Consider the following 22736-nt stretch of genomic DNA (forward strand, 5'->3'; position numbering starts at 1 on the left):
AATCACAACTGGAATCCCCTCTACCAGCTGTGCACATGCTAAGCAGGGATGCTGAGACATGGAGGCTGCTTTGCACAGGGCAAGGAGCCAGTCTCTATCAATAGACCGGAGCTCCCCAGCCCATTCCCTTCAGTGCAGGAAAGGGATTTGACTTATAACGCAAACCAAACCTTACACTTCCCTACTGTTCTGCTTGAATCTCTCCTGGCTCTCTACAGTGTTTAGAATATGTGCTACACTCCCACGAGGAACACTCCCCAGCCTCCCATCATGCCCCTGGCTCCTGCATGGCCAATTTTCAGGGCCTCAAACCCATGCCCCGCCCATCATGGGTACATGCTGGTCCCTCTGCCCACACAAGCTTCCTCCTACTGCTTCTAAACCCTCAGGCTCTCAGGGCGGCCGTCCCTCAATCCTAGGCCATCGGGTTATCCCCACTGTGATAAGCCCTGAAATCACCTTTACTCCTTCACTGTGCACTTTTAATTTTCTGTTTAAATAGATCTCTCTGATAGAGTCTAAGCTCCATGAAACCGCAGACTATCTGCTGTACTTTCTGTTCTTTCCCCAGAGCTATAGAAATCGTGGAAGAAATGCTTGAAGGTATATAGGCATTCCGGCCCAGACGTGGGGTCTAGCTGGTTAAATACCTCAGGCTAACCATTCCTGATCTATAGGCCTCAGTTTCACCAACTATAAAACACAGCAGAGGGCAGGGTAACCTCTGAGGCTTCTCACCTTGCTACCTATCTAGGTTCTACAACTTGACACTTTCAGTGTAGCACCAGCCTGAAGCAAAATAATTTTAGAGCAATCCCACCCATGAAGGGAGACCCTAGGGAAGTAACTCCCTCCCATGGTGTGGGCTGTGTTTACAAAACAAACCCAAATCGCCGTAAATCATTCCAAGAGGAGCTGCCTGGGTTGAAGCAACAGGACAAAAATACCTCTGGGCCCCCACCCAGCTGAGGAGAAGCAGGGCCAGCCAGTGCTGTGTCCTCTGCACAGTTTGTGGCCCAGTTTTTTATTGCACTCTAGGCCCCTCAGTGGAGCTTCTCTCCTACCCGTCAGACTTCTAATCCTTTCTAGAACCTTCAGTGTTCTAGGACTTGGCAAAGAGGAAAGCACCTGAGAAGACGGGCACTGATTCTAAGTCAGCCACTTCTAAGATGCGTATAACCTGCCATAAATGTTTCCTTCATTCTGACCCAAGCTTTCAACTCTGTCAAAGAGGGGTTATAACATCTGCTCTAATGACCTTGAAGAAACACAGAGGGGAAATATTTTGAAAATCTTAAAAGGCCATGCAAACGGAGGGATGACCTTTGGTCATCGTTTTTCACTTGCTTCCTGACCAGTAGGGAAACTCAGCCCCAGGTCACAGAATCTCAGGCATCCAAGTGGCAGGTGGCTGAATCACCCTAAACCGGCTCCTCTGGCTGTAAAGATAGATGGAATCCAAGCCTTCCACAGTATCCCTGAGCCCGGGTCAGAGGCCCTAGCTCGAAGCCAAACGTATTCCCAAGAGATGCTGCTATGAGAACGTCTAGATCCCTGTGATTCTAGGGCTTTGAGTTGGAGTGTGGCTGAGGGGTTCAGAGCATGTGCTTGGCTGAGTTTCTGTCTGCTGCTTAGCAGCTCTGCGAGCTTCTGTCTCCTCTTCAAGGAAATACGGAGAGCCGGTTGACCTCAATATTAAAAACAATGATGCATATAAAGCGCTTAGCTTTTGGAAACATGTCCCATGTTAGGCATTCAAATGTTATCGATATTGTTGATGCTGTTGCCATTTTTAATACTTGTGTTGGCATATCCTCACCTGGGCCCATCCCCACACACAGCCTGGTCTTCCCCAAATTCCCCGAGTACTCTTTCTACTTCCTGCCTAGTCCAGTCTTTCCTTGTCCGTCCTATTTTCTTCTCTCTAACAACTCTGAGGGACAAATATCTTAAATTTACCTTATAACTTACCTTTTTTATTCAGTCAATCAGGACATACGTCTGGAAACAAAATTCTGGACAAAGACGTCTTGGTCTCTGAGTGTACAAATTCAAGCGTCATTAAGGAGATACCTGGGCGTCTGGGCAACGTGGCACAGGAAATAGATTCCTAGACTACCTGGAGTTGAGATTTTTAGCCCTGGCTTGGCCATTGATGACAATTGCCAAGAGATTTCACATCCCTGAAATCTTAGCCTTCCTAGCTGTAGAACTAAAACGTCTTTTTTTTTTTTTTTTTTTTTTTTAATTGTTAAGCCTTTTTCTAGACAAAATCCCAACCCTCTAAGAAATCTTTTGCAGAAGCCCAGTATAGAACATATTTAACAAAATAACTGCTCTGGATATAGGAGGGAATAAATACATATCAGGCTCTTGCCTGACTGATGGCCTTCCTGGACTTCACACATCTTGCCCCTTCCCCTCACCGCCCGGGCAGCCTAGAAGCTCCCGCCCACACCCAGAAGTCGGCACAGAGTCCTGCTTACGTAACTCTTTGTGCCTCCGTTTCCTCGTATATTGAATGAAGATAATAACTAGTCCTCTTCACAGAGTTGATTGTAAAAATTAAGTGAATGAATATAGATAAAAGCCCCTGGCACAGTGCCTAGACTAAAGTACCTGCTTAGTGATTCGACATCACTATTATTACTACTGTCAGCCAGAAGCGTTAGCAATCTGTGAGCTCACAGATGCATCATATAAACGTGCCCGCGTATAGAGATTGTAAATTATTCTCATGACCCACTACCCCACCTCCACTGTCTTCATGGACATAGGAGACATAAGATGTTATTTCACAAGATGGAAAAATTATTTTTCTACTGAAAGGTGTGCTTTATAAAACAGTATTCTTTGATTCGTTTGACAGGACTTTACAGAGCTCCCATTCTGTGTGCCAGCATTGGTGCTAGGGCTATAAATAGAAGAGACGCGTATGGGAAGAGAGAACTCACATTACCGATGCCAACCAGTCTGGTTAGCGGCTGATGACCCAGGCAGTCATTCACCCGACAAATATTTATTGTGCAACTACTATGAACCAGGCAGCCTGCTGAGGAGTGGAGACGATGAGGAAAAACCATCTCCCGTCACGGTGGGGCTCACTTTCTGAGGGGTATGGATAGGAAGAGCTGCAGGAATTACACGGAAAGAAAGAAGCACGGGAGCTGGCGGTGTGGAAGGTGAAGCAGAGGAAGGAAAGGCAACCAGAGTGCAGAGAACAAGATAAGACTCCAGCAGAGTGATTCAAGAGAGGAACGAGGGTGTAGCCCCAGGTGAGCTGGGGCCAACGGGAACAGCATGTACAAAATTATTTATCCAAGGGATCTCCGACAGCGCTACTGTTTGCTTCTATTAATTTGCTCCTAGGAGAACAGGACACACGCTACTTTTTTGGGAACCAACTTTTTGTGTTTTAAATAAGCTCTATCTACTATCAACAATGAATGAGGGAACGTTTGACATAAGCAATATGATTTTTAACTGGTCCTCGCATTAATCTTCTCTTCGTGAGTAAATAGGCCAGGGTCTCGTTCCACAGAACTTTTTATTCTGGGAAGTTTGTTTGAAAACAGTTAATTGCATTTAAGGGAACTCGAGCATGACTTCAAGTACAGTGCACAGGAAAGAGCTCAAGATTTGGAGAAGATCCGGGTTTGGATCCTAGATTCTCACTAATTGAACTTCTTCTCTCTAAGCCCATTTTGTCCCAAAACGGAAAGAGCCCACGACATAACGGATGTGAAAGCGACCTGTAGATGTTAATGCATAGAGAAGCCATCTGTATTTATGTCAATAACTTCCTTTCTTTGTTTTTATGTTTTCCTTTGCCCCGAAGGATGATGAAATTGGATTATTTTTGTGGCTCCTGTGTGTTTCATGTTTAGAAGGAAGGAGTCATATCTAACGATGGCACTGCAATCCTCTTGGGCTCACGTGCCACCAAGGAATCCCCAACACGATCCGTCAGGAAAGCCCACTCAAGCAAAGAGCCTCCTCGGGCTGATCCTAAGATCCCAGGCACGGAGGCTGGACTCTGGCTTCTGCTGAAAGGCAGCCACTCCGAGCCAGACTCCAGCTTCCAGGACCCTACGGTCTGCCCCACACACCCTGGCACTTCTATGCCTATAGACTCCATCTCTGTCCTTCTTCCCACGTCCTCTCCTTCTCCATCCCAACCACCCGACCAGCTTTTCCCCCTCTTTTTCTACATCTGAATCTACCACTCACTACCCGTGTGTCCTTAGATCAGTTAAGATCTGCGCCTCATATTTTATGCTTTATCCATATGAAAGACCTGATAAAAGAAACTACCCCATAGGGTTATTTTCGGGATTAAAGATGACTGTGCATTTTAAGGACTTCATACAACTGAAGAAAACTGTGTCAAACTCAGAAAGTATTTATTATTGTGACTGTTCCCCATATTTCCTTCCTCCCACCTTCCCTCTCTTGCTTCCTTCACCCCTATTCTGTCTCTAACCCTGTTCCCCTCTTCCCTTCCACTAACCCTCTTCTTCCACCTTCCTCTTTCCCTCTTTCCCAAAAAAAAATCTTTCCCTTCCCTTGCCCACAGTTTCCCCTGCCTTCCCTCACGCCGACAGCTTCCCAGCCATGAGTCATGGGAGTTTGCTCCCACACTGGCTCCCGAAAGGCTCCGCAGTAGGCTGCAGAGGCAGACACAGGCCCGGGGCAGGAGGCGACCGCTGCCAGGGCCAGGGTTTGCCAGGAGGAGTGGCCTGGTACTTGACTTTAGGGAACTTCTAGGACCCGAACATGCATTTGTAGAGCCACCAGCCATTATTTTGGGGAACTATAAGAGGCTTAAAGTCCCTGAGGATTGGCAGAGGATAAACGCTGTATTGGCCATCTTTACTAGAAGGGGAGAAAGATTGATTCTGGTCATTTTAAGCTGTTCTTTTAATATCTGGGAAACTCTCAACTAAGTTCTCTCCCAACCTGCAAGTGCCAGGACTCTCGGCCAAGCCCTGAGCTTCTCCCATTCCCTTCTCCCTTCCCTCATTTCTTTCCCAGTTTGAATTTGGCATCAGACCCTGATACCCACTGAATTCTTCTCTCCTCTTTGCTGGACAAGTTGCTCCTAGAGGACAATCCTCTGTCTCATTACACTGAATGTGCATTGGCATTAGGAGCATGGCCCCTTGGGGACAGCAACTGGCTCGTAATCTTGTTTATGTCCCCAGCCAGGATCCCTTGCAGCATACATTTAAACAGTCCTCTCACACAGACAGGACAGGAGAGGTAGTCAATGCCACGTCTTTGATTTGATCTCAAGTAATCCCAGTTCACACTGATTTGATATCTGATTAAATTCGGGGTTTTGTTTTGTTTTGTTTTGTTTTTTTCCAGTAAAGAACAAGGCAACTCCTCCCTGCCCTGCTAAGAGAAAGCTGTACTCTGTGCAAAGCTCATTCCCCTACAGGGAGTGGCTGATGAAAGATAATATTGCCTTTGGTCTTCCTCTCCTCCCTGAAACAATTGAAGGGGCCTTTCCTTTGCCCATCCGGCTGGTTTGAAGCCCCTGGTTCACTTGTGCGCATCATATCTCGCCTCTGCTCAGGCTTTGTGGCTCAGCCAGCAGACCCAGGGACGGTTGTTTACGGATTTCACACCAGTCTGGAGTGAGCGGGTTTAGTATCTTCTTGCCCCTCCCATTCTTCCTGAGCACTTTGAGGACTGGTCTCCATCCCCACAGAACTGGACCCAATGTTCACAAGGTCCTGAAAAGTGGAAAGAGCGGGAGGAGACCAGAGTGATGCAATATGAGAAGGACTCAACCCATGTTGCTGACTTGGAAGATGGAAAAAGGGGCCACGAGCCAAGGAATGCAGACCAGCCTCTGGAGAGAAATGCAGCTCTGCTGGCATCTTGATTTTTGTCCAATGAGGCCCATGTTGAGCTTCTAAGCTACAGAGCTGTAAGATAATAAATTTGTGTTGTTTCAAGTCACTAAGTTTGTGGTAATTTGTTACAGCAGCAGCAATAGTCACTGAAATGCCTTGTACCTATCTGTAAAATGGCGGGATTAGGCATAAAGCTGATTTCTGAGGCTTTTCTACTGTTGACATCCTCTGAATTTGGACTCTGTACTAACAAACAGTTCTTTCTAAAGGATGAGAAGAAACACAAAAATAAGTGACAAGAAGTTATTTGTCACTAGAACATAGCAGGGAACCAGCCCAGGGCCAGTCTCAGCTCAAGTCTGCTTCTACCCACTGCCCTCCCTGACCCACCCCCCCTTCCCAACCCCATCCCCAGGCCCCCTCCTCAGGCTGACAGGCAGCTCAGTGCATCCCAGAGTCAATAGCAGAATAGATCGGCCATGCATTGATTCTCACGCCTTTAGTCTCTGAAAGCTGCCTTGTTCATGCTGCTTGACAGACATCGGTCCAAAGCAACTATTTCAAAATATAAAGAATGAGAAGAAATATGAAGAATTGTGAGCGAGAGGCCAAGATTCTCTCCCTACCACCACCCTCTTTCTCTTTCTCCCCTCCCCCTGCAGCTGCTCCACATTCTGGCTGCATTCCCAAACTTCTTGAAACAGAACCCTGCCAAAACAATACACGAGCCTCTTCAATTGAAAGCGTGGTGCCATATCATATTTTCAGGAGACGTGGGAGATTTAACTGGGAAGGAGTCAGCCAGGTGTGGAGGCTGCAGGTGACTAGCAGGAGGCCATTACCTGGGGCCAAGGTCTCCAGGCATTTGGGGGAAGGGAGGAGTCTTAAAATGGCCAAAAGGCAGAGACTGCAGGGAAAGGCTTGGTTGCTGAGGTTTCAGAGCAGAGATGGGAGGGGACATGAGGCCAGCATCCCTCCTACCTAGACCTCCTGGAAGACTTGGATGGGGGACACCTGGCAGCAGCAGTGGGCTTGGAGATCTCTGCAGGAAGATGCCTATAGCCTTTGTCACTAAATCTGACAGTTCCATAGGAGCACAGGGTGACAGATCTTTCAGAGAAATTCATTCTCATTTTACATTCTCTGTTTTTGCCACATGCATATGCCCTTTATAATGCTCCTTACATTATTTTTTTTTCTTTAAATAACTCCACTTTTTCCTTCCAGAAATTTTTTTTAGATCAAAAATCTGTTTCTTAATTTTTTTTAATTTTCATTTTTCAATTAGAATTGACGTTCAAGATTATTTTATATTAGTTTCAGGTGAAGAAATTTATTTTCATTCCACCTGCGGTAGAGTCTTCTAGGGCTCACCCTTTTCAGCCCTCCTCTCTTTCCAGACTCATGGGAAGATGACGATCTGTACCTGCCTCCACACACACCACTTTGATTTGGGCGAGGCATGTGATGCTTCTGGCCAACGGGTTGTGGGGGAAGGGACATGTGTTTATCTTTCTTATTTCTATTTTTTATTTTAGCTTCTATTATTATGTGTTTCGGGTGTATATAGTATTCTAATTTGGCATCTGTAAACTCCACTCACCACCGCGGGTCTAGTTATCATTTATCACCCCACGGTTTACTCTCTTCACTCATTTCGCCAACCCCCAACCTCCTTCCCCTGTGATCACCACTAAGATGCTTAGTAAAGAAATACAAAATGATTCTACATATGTCCTATCGTTTCGTACGCTCTTTAGATATATCTATAAATCTACAGATGTTAACGGTACCTGGAAGGATTCCCAGCAAACTGACTGCAGTATTACCTGTGGGGGAGGTACCCGAGACAGAGTTGGGGAAGGGAGGACAGTGGTTAAAAATAGAACTTTAAGTGAACCTGTAGGACGTCTTCAACAAGGAAAATATATTGATGTATTACTTAGATAAGTAAAAATTCATTTTACGGTGAACAGCAAAATGAAAAAAGGAAATAAAATGGGAAAGTGATGTGGCAGCTCTATTTTGAAGCATCTGAAATGTCAAACGAAGAGTTTGTGCTTCACGCAGCCGTGGAAAGAAGCTAAGGGAGGAGCGCGGATGGTCCTGACGGAGGCCGCGCCTGGGCCCCCTCCCAGAGCAGGTGGGAGGGCGAGTGAGCCGAGGGCGGGTGAGCCGAGGGCGAGTGAGCAGAGAGTCGTAACGTGCCAGGCAGAGTGTCTGACACGGAGCGAAGGCTCTAAGTGTTCGCTGCTGCTGCTTCCCTTCCACATCCTAGCCACATCGGCCTTTCCCGTCCTGACGAACGGGCCAAGTTATTTCTGCCTCGAGCTTTTCCCACATCCTGTTCCTTATTCCCACTCTTCCTCTCTTCCCTCTCCTTCTCATCCTTCAGGGCTGCCTTCTGTGACCTGCGTCTAAGCAGTTTCTTCAGGCCACTGCGTGTGTCTGTCAAAGCGTCCTGTTGGTCTTCTTCAGAACACTCATCACAGTTTGTAACCACGTCTGTGGTTTTTAATATTTTTTTACCTGTTTATTTTTCTCCCCGGCTCACAAGTATGTAAAATTCGCAAGGGCAGAGACAGAATGTGTCGTCACGTTCACTACTGTTTCCTCAGTGCCCAGTAGAGTTCCTGGCACAACGTAGAGGCAGAAGCAGCAGCAGTAATAATAATAACAATAGCTACTATTTATTTGAGTCTCCACTATGTGTGAGGCATGTTTTTACATGCTTTACATACATGAACTCATTCAAATGTCTCAATAAGGCTTTTGAGTAAATTTTAATATTGTCCCCATTTTGCGGATGAAGAAACCGAGGCATAAGAGAGACTAGGAGACTTGACCAAGGTCACACAGCTGGTAAGTGTCAGAACTGGGATTCGATCCTTCAGTACACCACCGTATTGTATTGAATGATGAATTAACGAACGCAATGCTGGTTTGTGGCATTGTATTTGTACTCCAAACATAAATAGCATGACGGGAGTGACGACAGGGCTGTGAACGAGAGGAGAGGGGCATGCTGGCAGAAACGGGAGGAGCTCACTCAGCTCCACTCCACATTACCTGGTTCTTTGGAGAATGCCCTGCCAAGCCCAGTTATGGCCAGACCTCAGAGAAAGGAGATCTGGGAGGAGCAGAGAATTGGCCACTCTGAGGACGATGTCAAGGAAGTAAGAGAAACCAGCCTCTGAGTCAGGTGAGAGATTTCTGTTTTGTCCTGGCTTTCAGAGGTAAGACCTTCCTGGAAGCCACACCTTACTCGGTCTTATTAGATGGATCCCAACAGCTGCCAGCCATGACTCTGAGTGTGCAAATGTCAAGAGGAAAAATAATCATGGAATAAGGCAGCTAAACTCACCGTGTTCTCATCCTATGCCGGGGACCGTGTGAGGAGCTTCAGATAAACTATCCCCTTTAATTCTCCTAACAACCCTAGAGGTTCCTTCCATATTCATTTTGTCAACAAATATTTATCAAGCAGTGTTGACGAGGTGCGTGCTATTTTTAATTCTGTTTTACAGATGAGGAAAGAGACTTGGAAAGATTAAGTAATTTGCCCAAGTCAGATATTGGCAGCAGTAGAACTTGAAGTCAGGTCTGCCTAATGCCAAAACTCTCCTTCATTACCTCTACTCTAAATTGTCTTCTAAATTTGAAACCACTACGTATTTCTTTCTATGTGTCAGGTACTGTACTATAATCCATACTAGAAATTATTCAATGAAATAATCTTGGCTGGCCCATAAATGGTCAGTAAATATTAGTTTATGTTATTCTACATATACGTTGATATATAGTGATTGTTAATTTTATATGCCAACTTGGCTAGGCCACAGTACCCAGATATTTGGTTAAACACATCTGAATATTTCTGCGAAGGTTCTTTTTTAGATTAGATTAACACTTAAATCAGTAGATTTTGAGTAAAGCAGATTACCTTCTATGATGTGGGTGGGCCTCATACAATCAGGTGAAGGCCTGAATAGGAAAAGATGGATCTCCCACAAGGCAGACAAAATTCTGCCTCCAGATGGCCTTCAGACTCAAGCTGCAACATTAACTCTGACCTAGATCTCCATCCTGCTGGCTTGCCTTGCAGATTTTGGACTTGGCAACCTCCACAATCACATGAGTCAATTTCTTAAAATAAATCTGTCTCTTTCACAGTCTTTCTCTCTCTCTCTCCATACACATGCTCTCTCTATATATACTCACATACTCTATACACACACATATATATATATGTATGTGCATACATATGTGTGTGTGTATGTATCACATCCTATTGGTTCTGTTTCTCTGGCGAAGCCTGACTACTATAGATATGTATAATAATGACAATAATCGGATGAGTAGATAGAAGCTGGGGAAGTCTATATTGAAGGAAAATATACAAACTGCTTGAATTCTTCTAGAAATTCAGCTCTTAATAAAGAATATAGTCTGTGACGGCCACAAACATTTCCACTTATGCGAGAAGAGCTGATTTTCCTAATTTGGTTGTAAATAAATTAGAAATTAATCCTAGGTCTGCCCATTCTCTTCTCCCTGTAGGCCTGTTTCCCATCTATATAATCAGGGCCTCGAGACACTTCACGACGAATGCAGAAATGAATGGAGAAAATCCCTGACAGTCAAGGTCCCTTCTTTGTCAGCCCCATAGCTCAGTGCAGGATGGGTGGTGGCAGTAGAGGTGCCCCCGTCTGGGAGACAGAAATCCCAATGTCACTCACACCCCATCGGCCAGGTGACCTCTGGGCAGATCTCTTTCACAGGTCCCAGCTTAAGTTCCCTCCTTAATGAAACAGTAATGATAATGATTACGCTGAGGATTATTGCACAAATTGGCATAAAACCTGTATGTAATACTATTTTATGAGAGGTGGTTTTTCACTCTCTCAGAAAGCCATCTATCTGTGTATTGTGTAAACGCGAGCAGTGCCTGGCTCCTTGTCAAGGCAGGGTCAGACTGGGTAGCATTTTGCAATCGACCAGGATGACTTATAGTCACCCCTCTTGTGCACCTCATAGCTTCTGATAGGGTCATAACAGCCCCTTCAATGGCAGCGTCATCTCAACTCTGAGTGTTCCGCCTCCTTTTTTCTTCCTACCAGCCCCATGTGGTAGGCATCCCAAGGAGGAAGGGGTTAAACTGGTGGCCACATACCAAAGTGGGGGCCATCTTGGGCTCCAGCCCCATTCAGACTTGAAATCCAGGGTCTGTCCCTCTCCAACACCAGGTAAGCCCGGCTGACAGTCAGAACTTAACCTAATAATTCAGGGGCCAGGAGAGCCCCTGACTCAGTCACAAATCCTGCCTCTAAGGCCAAGGCCTTCTTGCCATGGCAGAGGATCTGGAAGACAAAGACTAGAAAGAGAAATTAATTTGGGGGGAAAAAAAAAAGCATCAGCAAGATTCCAATCAGAGAATCTGGCCACCAGCAGAGCTGAAAACCATTTGTCAAATGTCTTCTAGAACTCAAAGTTGATGTATCGCTTTTTCTGTTATCTTAGGATTTGGGGAAGTGAAATACATTTTCATGTGACTAAACTTGGTCACTCACTCATTCTGTAACATTGAGTAAGGCATTTAGTATCTGCGAGTCTCAGTTTTCTCTTCTATAAAGAATAAAATAATAATAAAAAACCAAAAGTGACACAAAATCAGTTTCTCAGACTTCAGGCATTGGACTCCTGGGGTCCTGGTTTTCGCCATACATAAGCACCACAGCTACTGTTTTTTACCTAATATTGTTCCTTATGCATATTTATATATTTAAAAAGGAAATCCTCTATCACCTCATAAATGTAAAAACAGAGCCCCTTACGATAATAACATAATGAATGTATAATTATTAAGACTTTTTAAATTCTCACATGCCAGACCCCAGCGCATCCCTCAGACTGTTTTGGGGAGAATCACTGGTCTCCTGCTCTGGCGTTCTGCCAGTGAAAAACCACAACCTTTGCAGCATTGCTGACTTTCTGGGGAGCTCTCTGATCCCCTACTTTGGGCTGGTTCCCTCTCTGCACGTCCCCATCGGGGCGTTTACTATGCTTTTCTGTCACCAGAAGTTCTGTCTTGTCCACGAAAAGGCAATGGCTGAGCCTGTCGGCTGTGGTGTCGGGCGAGCTGGGCTCTGCGGCACGTACCGGCTGGGTCACCTTGCTTAACGGGGTTGCTGCACGTCTCCAAGATTCGGTTTCTTTATCCACTGAATGAGGTTCATTTTTTCTTCACTGAATGGAATCTGAAAAAAATATTGAAAGTCATTGGGGTGAGAAAGGCAGAGAGACTTAAGGTGGTAGAGGAGCATGTTCATGTTATTCAATGTAATTCGCTCCATTCATGTTATTCAAGATAATCACCATGACCACAATGGATATTTATTTAGTGGTTATTACTGTGTTAAGTGCTTTTTAAGCGTGATTTCATTTAATCCACAATCATTATTACTCTCACTTTACAGATGAACAAATTAAGGTTCGGAGACATAATGCGCCTGGTCCCAGGGCACAACTAGAAAGTGGCAGAGACTTGAACTCGAGCCAGTCTGACTCCAGGTCCCACGTTCCCAACCCCAGTGGCAGAGACTCCTGAATGAGGCATCGTGGTCACTGCTCCTCCAGGCCCAGAGCCGACCCCCACCTCCTTCCTCAGGCTCTGCTGCTCGTCCTGTGAGCAGCCGAGTATGATTTCTGTCTGATAAGACGCTGCAAGCACTTGCCTATCTGTTTTGCAACAGTCAACTTCCTTTTGAGTCGTCCCCCTTCCTATCTCTCCCTTTCTGATCCTTCCTGCGCTCATCACCAGATTAAAGTACCCTGAGCGCAGCCCTCATCCTCTTGGCAGGAAGCTAGTGCCCCTCCCCCTGCCAAGGAGTGACAGTGGCCTCCTCATGGCCTATGTCACAAAGCACCGGTGATCCTAAATGGAGTTCCTTGGAGGGGCCTCAGAGAGAAAGCGTCTGAGAGGGCGGGTCGGCTTCAGCTTTATTAGACACTTGTTCCTGCATGAAGTGTCTTTTGAGTAAGGCGACACTTGGGAAACTTACTAACAGATGGCATTAAGCATAGAGATGAGAGACTCAGCCTTCGTCCTAGCCATGACACTAAGCAGCGGCCTCTGGGCCTCGGTCTCCTCGTCGGTAATATGGAAATGATCAGCCTGTCTTACGGCGCTGGAGGGAGATCCAAGGAGACACGGTGGATACAACTCGTATATTCATATGAAGTAAGCACGCTGTGTACATGTCAGCAAACCCATGTGAAGAACTCTGATTAAAAGCAATGCTCTCTGAGATGAACTCACCTCTTGCCCTTCTTCCTTTCCAGGGGTGCCAGCTTCCATGAATGCTGACCTCCTGTTCATGCTGTTTTCACTACATCTTCCCAGCCCCTCTGGATGCCATCTCTTCCCTCTCCACGCATGCAAATTATAGGGGGTCTTTAGGCCCCAAACCTAATTGATTGTCTTCTCTGATCCACCCGCCTGGGCCACTGATTAGGCATGATCTGCAGTAGCCACAGCTTAAACTGACCTGCTGCCTTTGGTCTTGGCCCTCATGGCCTCCCTCTCTCTTCCCCAGAGACTTCGGGCCACCCTGGGACAGGCAAAAGCTGAATGGGTCAACTGCTCCATTGTTGGTCCTCTCTCTTCACAAGCTCTCAGATGAAGTAACCACATGGGAACAGCTGCAACGCTGAGGGCCACTGGCCTTGGACTGCCTAGCCACCTGCTGCACTGACCCCACGAATGAAAAAATAATGGACAAGCCAAGGAATGGAGGGACAGGTCAAGGAGATAAGTGATCTGATTGAAATATTCCTTGTCAAGAGCCAAGACATTGGCGTGATGCAAGATATCTCTCCCTGAATCCCTTTTCAGCCCAGAACAAGGGGATTGGAGATGGTTGTCCTAGGCAGGAGTCATGGGACCGTAGCCTCTTCAGCAATTGCAAATTCAAGGGCATCAGGTTTTTAGCTGCATTCAGGGGACAGTGGGTCAGGGATCACCTGTCCCAGCTGGGCAGTGATTATAAATGTGACAATAAATAAATGCTTTAACCTGGAAGAGCTTAACTCTAGGCTTTGAAATTTAATTCTTTGGGCCTCCTGCCACAAATTTTCCCCATTTCTCTACCTTCTGGAAATTAAGACTGCCGATCTTCCACAAAACTGAATTCTAAGTGTTTCTGATTAATTAATGAATTAGTCTGTGAAGCATAAATAGGTGTGGCCCTAGTTTAAGAAAATTTACACACATGCAAAAACACCGTTGGAGTGAAAATTCACATCCCAAATGGTTGATTCTTTGATGTGAGAGCCTATGTGCATTAAGGATATAATTTGAATGACAAAAATTGAGTTTAGCCACAATTTCTCTGGAATCCACATAATAGAACATAAATCGAAGCCAATTGGAAGCCTGAGTCACAAGTCATTTCTACAGAAAGGTGAAGGGCAATGATTTCCAGGCCTTTGTGCACACCAGAATCACCTGGAGAGCTCACAAACATGCAGTTTCTGGGGCCTTCCTCTAAATCTCCCTTATGGTTATGGCCCAGGGATCTGAATACTTAATCAGCTCCTGGCAGTCTGAGCCACACAGTAGGTGGCCTGGTGCTAGCTGTTAAGGCAGCAAGCAGTCTTCCTGTGCCTAAGCACAGCTTCCCCAGAGCTTGTAAAGCTTAGATGTTCAGCCCCTGGCTCACTGCAGAGTAGGAGGCCATCAGAGCAGGCTGCAACCCAAAAGGTGGACCCCAGGCTCCAATGTGAGAACCCCTCACACGAGTACCCCAAGTATCTATGATACAAGCCCCTCCTAATCAAAAGCCCAGGCATGAAATGCTTGTATAATTATATAAATGGGAGAACAGAAGACAACGAGGAGAAAGGACTTGCCCAGCAGTACCTGGTAGCCCAGGTGGGCACGTGGGCAGAGGACCTAGTCTTCTGATCCCTCTGCCAGTGGCTGCTCAGTCTCCAGGTCTCTGTGAAATGGCCCTTCCTTTGAGCTCAAGAAAGAAACAAGGGCCCTGTTACATCTCGTCCTCAGGCTCGGCCTTTCTCCTGCTCACTGATCACAGCTGGTAACTCATATTCCTTCTCAATGTTCGTCTTCCCGACTAGACAGTGGACTCTGTGAGATGGGGACTGCTTTGCACGCCGAGATTTCTAGCACTTAACCCAGTGCCCAGCACACACTAGACAGTCAGTAAATATTTATTGGATGGATGGACAGACAGAAGTTACAGTGGTCTCTTCTACATAATGGAAAGCAGGAATATTGAGAAAGAGAGGAGTTGCCCATGGCTAGGAACACGTCTGTGCCGTGGGACGGCAAAGACAGAAACTCAGTCTCTCAGGTCTCACAGTCCGGGGTTGGACCAAACTGACTCTGGCAAGCCTTCCATCTCGTAACAGTCCATGTAGTTTAAAATTGTATTCGATGAGTGTAGGGTATGGAGAGACTAGAAAGTGACTCAATATCAGACTTCCACTTCTCAAAAAGGGGCCGGGGTCCCTGAGGCCACCCAGCTTTATGGTTTCACATCGCCCTCTAGTGACCAGGATATGTCACTATGGTTTGTGATGTTCTTTGAAAAACTGAGCTTAAGTAAGTGTATAGGCCTGGCTTCAGTATAATTAACAACTTACATATGTATGAAATGTATTAAATCCACTGAGACGTCATTTAGCCATTCAAGAACCAATCACCCAGTGCCCAATATATGCCCCAGACAGGGCCAAGTGAAAGGGTATCGTAATGAGCGTATCAGATTTATCTCCGCCCTACGCATATCTGAGAGGGAGAATGCGGCATTCGGTAATCACACAACACTGGATGGTAATCGCAATACCACTGTGACGTGTTAGGAAGGAGATGTGCTAATAAGAGGGAGAATGCGGTATTCGGTAATCACACAGCACTGGATGGTAATCGCAACACCACTGTGACGTGTTAGGAAGGAGATGTGCTAATACAGATGTGTTAATACAGAGTATGAAAGTGATGGATCCTCCTCGGGAAGGCTTCTCTGAAGAAATCATGCTTAAGTTTGCATTTGAAAGACGAGGGAGAATTAGCCAGGCAAAAGTGGGGAGGGTGTGGGAGGGAAAGAAGAGGCAAAGCATTCTAAGCAAGAAAGAGGTCTTTGACCTGGAGAGAAAGATAAGTGGCCCGGCGTGGAGAAGGGCAAGAGAGGAGACTGAAAAAGTACGTGGTATTATCGCACCCATCGCTTTCCCGTTAATGTGGAAACTGAGGCCCAGGAACGTGACATGAGCTGCTTGTAGTGACACAGCTTCTGGGTAGTGACAGAGAAAATGAAGCTGGGTGGCCATTGTGGATATCGCAGGATAGAAAGAGCTGTGGGGACACACAGGGGGCAGAGGCACAGAGTGGCCTTTCGGAGAGAGGGAAGCACACAGCAATTCCAGCCCGACGAGAGCTCAGGCGGCAGCTGCTGGAAGGCACTTAATGTCACTTAGGCCTTCGTGTCCACTTGACAGGTGGGTAAACGGACCCAGAGAATGAAGGGACGTGTGGCAGCAAATGGCACAGCTCCTTCTCCCTCATCGGTACACTCGGATCTGGAGGCGCTCACTGCTCCTGAGATGCTCCAGCCTGCCCGCCCCTTCCCCCAGCTTCAGACCAAGCTCCGTTCCTTTGAGGGACTCCACCTCTCCTCAGAATGGTGAGGAGAGCATCTTAGCCTATGAGCGCTTCCACCTAGGATCTGTCTGCCATCACCCTGGGGCTGGGGGCTTAAGGGTCCACATGGACAAGCTATGCATCCCACTGGACCCTGCCCTCCAGGCCATTCCATCCCGAACCCACAGCTGCTACCACACGGAATTCCTGCCGCGGCTCTCAGCATGCTGTGCCCTCTCTCCTTTTGGGGCCTGCCCACAAACACTTCTCTCCCTAGACTCCTTTGTCCCCTTCTCCTAAGCTGGCCAACTGCTGCTCATTCTCTAGGTCTTAGCTTCGACATCCTCCTCTCCAGAAGCCATGCCTACCCCACCCCCACTCCCAGGAGCCCCTCTTCTGCATGTCCCCGTCGGAGCACTGATCACCTTGCATTTCGATCGCCAGTTTCCTTGTCCATCTCTCCAGCAGACTTGAGCACCCAGAGATCAAAGGCTACGTAGATCTCGTTTCTCCTGTATCCCCAGCAGCTAGAAGGTCCACAGAACTATTCCTTAAATAAATAAATGAAGCAAAACAAATTACAGATGCTCCTTGACTTACGATGAGATTAAGTTTTGATAAACACATTGTAAGTCAAAAATGCATTTAATGCAGCTAACATACCCGACATCAAGCTTAAACGTGCTCAGAACACTTATGTTCCTGGGACACAACCCCCCAGAAGTCGAGAAGCACCTGTAGTTGCCATCCTCTTCTTGTTCTTACCAGAAGCAGGAGACGCAGGTGGCATTTTGTAGACACGATGGGATACAAAAACAAAACCCAATATCCAAAAACACAGTCCCCTGCGGCGTATCGGTTGTTTACCCTCCTGGTCACATGCTCGCAGCTGCCAGCATCGTCCAGAGCGCCTACCGCTAGCCCAGGAAAAGATCAAAATTGGAAGTACGGTTTCTACTGAATGCGTATCACTTCTGCACCATTGTGAAGTTAAAAAACCATAAGTCAGGCCCATCGTAAGTCGGGGGCGGGGACTGTCTGTACTCTAATCGGAGCGACCCGCTTTTCGCCGCCCTGCACTGCATTTCCCATTCCCACAAGTCTATCATCCCTGCCCTGTTTATGTCGAAAGGGGCCTGCTTATCGCTATTATCTGGCCTGAGAGGAAAAAAATACAAAAACAAAAACAGTTCTGTCTCAGCCCAGCAATGACTCGTCAACCTTATTACTTGTGGCAGCTGCTGGTGTCCCCCAAGCTCCCTGGGGAGAGCTGAGTGAGAAGCAAAAAGAAGTTGTCTGCGTTTCAGACTTATTAGAAATTCTATCCACCGCCAGCACTAGTTTTCCTGGTGACTAAGAATGAATTTGAAAGTGGGTTTTCTTTCTTGCCAACTTCCACAGCATTCTGAGGCTTGGATCTCTCAGGGTGAGCCTGCGCACCCTCACAGACCCCAGGGCCAACAACCCTGGATGAGGAAGCCCCCCTATAGATCAGTTTATTCCTCATCTTGCACGCAAAAGGGATCTTGCTGATTCTGTTCAATCAATGGAACGAATCTATCAAAGGCCTACTATGTGCTAGATTGTATTAGGTGCTTTCGATCAGTGGAGAATAGTCAGGCTTTGTCCCTGTTCTCTGCAGAGCTAACATTCTAGCAGGAAACACAGAATTAAGCAATGATTATTCAATGACAATTAAAATGCAAACCGAGGAAGACAAGTGCACGGTGCCCAGAGAGCACAGCCTGAGTGGCCTGGCCTTACCTGGGAGGTCAGGGCGGTACCCTGAGGCTGTGACCTTTGGGTTGAGAGTTGAAGGATGAGCTGATATTAACGAGGCAAAGAGGGGGAGGGAGTGTGCACGCCCAATGTACGTGTGCATGAATATATGTGTGGATGCATGTAAACACGTGTGAGCATGTATAGCCATCGATGTGTTGCGTGTAAGCATATATATACATGCGTGCATATGTATGCGTGAGCATATACGCCACATATATTGTGTGTGCATGCATATGCCTGCATGCACATGTATGTACACATGTGTACCAGTAGTGTATTATATCCAGGTGTGCAGGTGCATGTGTGCGTGTGTCCCAAGTACTTGTGCATCCCCGATAGAGTCTGACATTCTTCAGCCCCTGGGCTTCCATCCCACCAGAATAAATCATCACCATGAAGCAGATTTCAGGGCATCTCTACATGGAGCAATGGATCAGTGGTTCTCAATCCTCTTTCAGCTGGTGGACCATTTCAATAACAAGAGCTACTCCATGTTAGCTGTGCTGTGCTCATTGTGCCAGACGCTTTATGTGTGTTCTCTCATTTACTCCTCCAGTGACCCCAGGAGGCAGGTGTGGTTACCATCCCATTTCGCAGAAGAGCAAACAGAGACTCAAGGAGAGGAAGGGTCTTTGCCAATATCACCCAGCAAGTTAGTTCTGCAGCTCTGATTCGAACACAGGTCTGTGACTCCAAAGCATGTACTCTAACCCACTGAGCTCTTTTTCCTGTCACTAGGGCAAGGGACAGGGGAGCTCGTGTGTGTACACATGTGTGCTGGTGGTGTATTATGGCAGGTCCTCTTCCCACTGTTACTACAATACCACCCTCCCAGCAGTGAACGGGAAGGTCTTCAATGAAGCTCTGTCCCAGCTCAGAGTCACTGTGTGGCCTTGGTAAAGTCCCTCCCTTTTGTGGCCCTTGAGAGTTTCCTGAGCTCTGCTGTTCTGTGGGGACAGCGTGGCTCCACCATCCACACACTGCAGGCAAGTTACACCATCTCTCAAAAGCTCTGTTTCCTTATTTCCAAAATGGAGCAAATTACGGCACAGTCCGGACAGCACTGTTGTAGGGATTAATTGATTTCTTGCATGCAAATGCTCCGCCTGGTGACTGACTCCTAATGCAGACTCAATAAACTGTTGCTATCCTTGATGCTGAGGGATCCAACAGCCTTGGGCTCAAATGTCCACTCTGCCTCCTAATGGCCATGTGACCTTGGCAAAAGTTACTTAGCTGTCAAACTTCCTTCACCTGTAAAATAGGAATAAAAATGGTACCTACATAAGTTTGTCTGAGGACTAAACGAGATAATGCACTTAGCACAAAGCGATTGCCCTACAAGTGTTAGCTAACATTATTATTATTTGCATATATTATGCAATATTATAAACTAGGATTATTTGGGGTCTAACTTTCAGTTCAGGGGCTTAAAAACAAATTCAAGGAAGTATCTTGTTTGATCAGATTTGCTAGATATTGGATTGTTTGTAAAATATTTTATTTAAAAAAAAGCAGACCTGGCTCATGGGTCAATGGAAAATCAGTTTCCCTCTGCCTCTGAGGCTGGCAGTTCAGTGCAGTTTATTCTGGTGCTGGCTCACAGTTTGGTTAAGTTCAAGGCCATGACCATGAGTAAGTGATTCCCCTTGCCAAAAACTATAATCATGGTCATCTTCTAAATATTTATACTACAAGAAACCAAGTCTGTCCAACCCTCAGAGGTCACAGGTGGCATTCACTCACTCGGTGGAGTTCATTCATTCATCCAGCTCAGAATTATTGACCATGTACCTGTGCCAGGCACTGGGCACTGGGCATGCTGGTAGCTGATGGGACAGCCTTAGTAGATTTGGGAGGAAACTGAATCAAGGCCTCAGGGATGGTAATCGCTCCTGGGCTGTGCAGAGTCCCAGAGAGAATGCAGGCCTGGTGTTTGTCTTGCAGTGTGGCCTGTCTGAGCTGGGAAAGGCCCTTAAGGGTCATCTCAGCCAACACATGCATTTGACAGGTGGGAAAGCGGGGGCCCAGAGAAAGAAAGGGAGCCACCGAGATCACAAAGTCGGGCTGGCATTGTTCTCCTGATTCCTAGGTCGCCATCTCTCACAGTGCATCGTCCTCTCTCTTACTTCCAAGATTTAGGGTCCACCTCATACAGAACAGAGGGTTCCCGAGAAGTGTTAGCCTCACAAACAGCCTCAAACATAGTGACAGTAAGAATAAAAAAGCGACCTCACCAATAACAGTATTTACCATTTATTAGGTGATTACTTGGTGATAGATACTTTGTTAAGCTTCTTATATGCCTATCATTTTAATACTTAAAATTACCTCATTGTGTAGGTCGTTGTTACTCTATTTTACAGAAGAGGACGCTGAGGCTGAGAGAGGGAAAGGAACACTCTCATGATAACAAAACTAGAAGTTGCAGAGTCATAATTAAATTTAACTCTGCCTGACTTCAAACCCAGTACCCAGGGCCACCACGCAATGTCTTTCAGTAAGGCACAGGGCTCAGAGTACTGGCCCTGCTACGCCCACCTCCTAAGCTCACCCAGCTGGCAATGGTCCGATGCCTGCAGCCAGTAGGAAGGAAGAAAGAGCAGTAGGAGGACATAGAGGGGCAGATGTACAGACTGTTCCAGGGTCTGTCCCAAGCTTAGGGTAGCACCACATGCCGTGAAATAACTTGTGTCATGTGACATGGAGCAAACCATTTCCTCTCTTCTGGAGAAGGAGCATAGTACAGATATTAAGCTCATGGCCTCCTGGAACCAGACTGCCCAGGGTTAAATCCTGGCTCTTACCAAGTGTGACCTCACGCAGTATTAACATTTATGGAATGTCACTTTTTGCGTCTATAAAATTGGGATAATAATACTTATTTTCTACTGTTATTATGAAGACTAAATGAGTTACTATTTGGAATGTACTCAGAACAGTACCTAATATGTAGCAAGAACTGTATACATTTTTGCAACTTTTTAAAAATTACGTAAACTGGAGGTAATAGCACCTGATTGTTTGAATTAAGAGACTTTTGGACATAAAATAACAGAATACCTGACCCAAAGTGGCTCTAATTTAAAAATATTATTAGCATCTCTCATAACAAGAACCATCTGATGGGCAATGGTTCCAGGCTCAAGGATGTCCCCAGGAACTCAGAATTTTCTCATCCCTCCTCCTAATATCCTCTGTATATCATTGATGCCTTCCCTCATGTCCCAAGATGGCTGCAACAGCTCCAAGCATCACACCCTCACAAAGCCACACTCAGAAACAAAAAGGAAGGGACACAGGAATTTCTCTTGAACATATTGCTTTCTTAGGAGGTAGGAAAACATTTCCTAGAAGTCTCCCAGAAGACTTCTCTTATCTCTCATTAGTCAGAATAGGATCACGTGATCACCCAAGCCACTGTAGAAGGCTAGAAAAGAAAGATTCTGGCATTTTCAGTCACTCCCTAGAGCTGGGCTCCACAGCAAGAAAGATGGGAGGTAAAAGAGCTGTCGAATGGGCAATCAACTCGCCTTGCAGGATAGTCTTGAGACAGAAATATGAAAAAAGGTACAGGAATATTGTGAAAGAGTTAACCACTTCCACTGCACATGAGTAAGAGATTGTTCTTATAAATAACAAAAACAACAGCAATGCTAACCCCGGGGGATTAGAGGTAGAGTCTACAGAAAATCAGGATGCCAATAATTCTCGGTATTTCCCCACAGGCATGGCAGGCCAGGGAAAGATGAAAGGAAGCCAAGTGCCTAATGGCCCTGACCATTAAAACTGACATTGTACGACCTCATAAGAACCCAGACCCAGGGAACAGTTGGTCACCAATGTCCTTTTTCAGTTTGGTAGGTTATAAATAAAGCCTGGAGAGAAATAAAATGAAGTGAGTTTAAGAGCACTGGTAGAATTCCTCTGAGAGGAAAAATCTTTTGTTTAGAAAACACTTAGGCCACTATGCAGTGAAAAGCAGCCTTCCGGCCGTGGTCTACCTCAGGGATCAGCTCACTTCTCCTATAGAGGGCCAGAGACTAAATATTTTAGGATTCGCAGACAAGGTGATCTCTCTAGCAACTGTTGCACTCAGTAGTGTGACAGTGGCCACGGACGATACATCAACAAATGGGAGTGGCAGTGTTCCAATAAATCTTTATTTATACAAACAGGTTCAGGACCAGATGTGGCCCACAGGCCAGAGTTCGCCAATCCCTGTTCCACGTGACAAGTGACATAAGACAACGACTTAGGCCAAGGCTCTCAAACTCAAGTGCACCCGGAGCCACGCAGGTGATGCAGAAGAGCGAAGCAGGCTGGGTGGGGTCTGTGGCAACGTGGAGAGCACATGACTCATGGAAACAGGGCCGTTGCAGAGTCAGTGTTGTCAGATTCTCCAATTTTTTTCAAGAAAACCAGGA

This window comes from Pteropus alecto, unplaced genomic scaffold (genome assembly GCF_000325575.1).
Source record: "Pteropus alecto unplaced genomic scaffold, ASM32557v1 scaffold40, whole genome shotgun sequence".
Lineage (NCBI taxonomy): Eukaryota > Metazoa > Chordata > Mammalia > Chiroptera > Pteropodidae > Pteropus > Pteropus alecto.